Here is a 3,540-nt window from a genome sequence, read left to right on the forward strand (position 1 = left end):
ATTATCAGAGACAGAAGGAAATATCTAAGTAGAGTTTCACTTATATTCATGAAATAAGCTAGATTACGTTTAGCTTATGTGGCCTAACTGATTTTGTCTGCTTAGGGGATTTTCAAGTGTAGTCTCCATTTTATCTTATTTTAACAAGATGAATTCCTTAATTTCCCCCCATCCCCTAGTCCTACCCAAACTTTAGATTCATTGTATTTATGTGGCTGGGAATCAAAGATAAAGAGAAAACAAATGTACCTTTAGGTGATAACCCCTGCCCCCCTCCACAAAGCCACAAATGATTTTTCTTCAGAAAAATGGGAGCCAAAGGGCAATGGGATGACATCTTTAAAGAGATGGAAGAAAAATGGTCATTTCTAGAATTCTATATTCAGTGAAAATATTCTTAAAATTAAGATAAAAATGGAGAAGACTACTTTTAGAATACCTTTAAAAATGTTGACTATTTAAAACAAAAATGAAAATGTAAGATGGAATTTACAAGTAAGATGTTACAATAAGAGCACAAATATGGGGGCAGAAAATGGAATTAAACTGTTCAAAGTTTCTTACACATTTACTTCAAAAGTATTACAACAATTCTTGGTAGGCCATGATAAGAATGCAACTACAAAATATGAAACAAAAATATATCTAAAAAGCTGTTAGAAAAAATGTTTACAAATCCAAAAAGAGGCTGATAAGGAGAAACTAAGAAACAAGAGAAGAGATGAATAAAATACACATGGAAATATGGTACTCTAAATTGTCCAATCAGGATTAAGAAGAAAAAGTACAAACTATATATGCTCTTGATAAGAGCCATACCTTATATATGAGGAAATGCAGGTAGAAGTCAAAAGGAAGAGCAATACGTACCATGAAAATGTTAATCATAAAAAAGATAATGTGGACAAATTAAGATTAGATGTAGATTTCTGGACCAGGGATATTACCAGCAATAAAAATGAACATTGCTTAATGATAAGATGGTTAATCCATCAACAAGATATAATCATGCTAAATATATTTACATCTAATAACAGAGCTTCAGAAAAAAAGGGAAATAAAAGAACTAGAACAAAACAAAAATTGCAGAAGTAAAGGGAGAGATTGACAATTGACAATCATAGTTGAACATTTTACCTACCTCTGATAGGAATGGATAACACGAGTAGACAAAGATAATGATAGAGATTAGATCCATACTATTAGCTAACTTACTTCAATTGACTGCACTCAGCAGCTACAGGATACACATTCTTTTCAAAGGTACTTGAGACATCATAACAAAACATGTGTCATAAGACAATCAGTTATAAAAATTATAACCCAGACTCAAAATCCTGAATCTTATAACTAGCATCCATTCCCAAATTGGATGATAGTAGACACTTTTCCGAAGACGAAGACACCCCCGGCCCGCCCCCCACCCCCGCCCGCCGCCGCCCCTCCCCGCCTCCCCAGCTTTCTTCATACGCCCTTGCAGCTCTGCAGGAATTTTATGCTGAGCAGAAGCAGCACCACTCTGACCTCCGTGGTGACGACAAGCACAACATCAGGATAATAGAAGAGAACTGGCGGCTGAGCCAGTTCTGGTACAGCCCGGAGATGGCCCTCCGCCTTGCTGAGGACGCCGTGGCAGCTGCCGGGTAGGGCGGCAGAATAGCGTGTGTGAGCCCCCAGCGTCTACCAGAAGCTGAGAGAGCGGCTCAGAGACGACGTCTCCCTCTGCATCTTCGAGTACGACCGCAGGTTTGCCGTATACGGAGAGGACTTTGTCTACTATGACTACAAGAGCCCTGTGGACTTACCTGAGAGGGTCGGCACACACAGCTTTGCCATCGTCGTGGCAGATCCCCCTATCTCTCGGAGGAATGTCTTAGGAAAACGTCAGAAACCATCAAGCTCCTGACCCGGGGAAAGATCCTGCTGTGCCCAGCTGCTGTCATGGGGGAGGCGGCAGCAAAGCTGCGTGGAGTGAAGACGTGCAAGTTTATTCCAGAACACACTCACCCTGGGAAATGAGTTCGCTGTTTCGTGAATTACGACTCCGGCCGACACCATGATCTGCCGGTGCAACTCCCAGGCCAGGAAGGACCCAAGTGACATTTCCTCTCTGAAAAACTACCACCTGCCCAGTCCTCATTTTCAAGGTAAAGACATTATGATTTCCTTAGGATGTCCCTGGAGCTCAGGGTGCTTTTGCCAATTTAAGTCTGTGGAATTGTATCTGGAAGAACTTTTAGACCCCATCTAGTGGAGAAGGCAATGGCACCCCACTCCAGTACTCTTGCCTGGAAAATCCCATGGGCGGAGGAGCCTGGTGGGCTGCAGTCCATGGGGTTGCTAAGAGTCAGACACGACTGAGCGACTTCACTTTCACTTTTCACTTTCATGCATTGGAGAAGGAAATGGCAACCCACTCCAGTGTTCTTGCCTGGAGAATCCCAGGGACGGGGGAGCCTGGTGGGCTGCCGTCTATGGGGTCGCACAGAGTCGGCTACGACTGAATCGACGCAGCAGCAGCACCAGCAGGCACTTTTCATTCAAAAGGCATGGAAGAGGCACAGAGTAGTCACTGTGGTCAATCGAGTCTGACTCTTTGCAGCCCCGTGGACTGCCAGGCTTCTCTGTCTATGGAATTCTCCAGGCAAGAATACTGGAGTGGGTTGCCACTCTCTACTTCAGGGGATCTTCCCAACTGGGAAGGGGTGGAACCCGTGTCTCTTGTGTCTCCTCCATTGGCAGGCAGATTCTTTCTAGTGCCACCTGGGAGCAATCATAGACATGGAAGCCAAGAGGAAGCAGTCGGCACTGCCCAGTCCCATGAAGAGGCCCATCTGAGTAGCACAGCCCAGCAGGGTGATGGTCTTCTCCGACCGTAGGATGTTGGCCAGGAGGTGGGCACCACCCGAGCAGTGTAGCCGATTTCTACTCCCGAGAGGCTGCCCAGGAAATAGCACATGGGCGTGTGGAGGCGGGCTTCGGTCTGGATGGCCGCCACGATGAGGACATTCCCCACGATGACCCATGTATAAACCAGGCTGACCCCAAGGAAGGACAAGACGTGCGGCTCTGACTGGGAAGGATAGGCCAGGAACACGAATTCCATCCACAATGAGCGGTTTCCCCAGGACATTGAGTTAACAGACTTTCTCTGTCGAGAGTTATTAATACAAAGAAACAATCAGACTAACAACACATGAGTTCATACTCTGAGTCATGAGGCAATCTAATTAAGACTGGAGTTAGAAACTAGAAGAATTAAGACTTATTCTCTATTTCCTCCCTTTTTAACAAGTTTCTTCACATAAATAGCCACAACTTCACTTCTAACTTCACTTCTAACGATGTCGCTTCCCTGGTGGCTCAGACAGTAAAGCGTCTGCCTACAATGCAGGAAACCCAGGCTCAATCCCTGGGTTGGGAAGATTCCCCTGGAGAAGAAAATGGCAACCCACTCCAGCATTCTTGCCTGGAAAATTCCGTGGATGGAGGAGTCTTGTAGGCTACAGTCCATAGGGTCACAGAGAGTCGGACACGCCT

At 45.1% G+C, this 3,540-nt stretch overlaps 1 pseudogene; it reads left to right on the top strand.

Moving 5' to 3' along the window:
* Nucleotides 1-482: 482 nt before the first annotated feature.
* Nucleotides 483-2,100, top strand: LOC129627951 (EEF1A lysine methyltransferase 1-like; annotated as a pseudogene).
* The last annotated feature ends 1,440 nt before the right edge of the window (nt 2,101-3,540 follow it).

The sequence above is a fragment of the Bubalus kerabau genome, chromosome 15, assembly GCF_029407905.1.
Source record: "Bubalus kerabau isolate K-KA32 ecotype Philippines breed swamp buffalo chromosome 15, PCC_UOA_SB_1v2, whole genome shotgun sequence".
Lineage (NCBI taxonomy): Eukaryota > Metazoa > Chordata > Mammalia > Artiodactyla > Bovidae > Bubalus > Bubalus kerabau.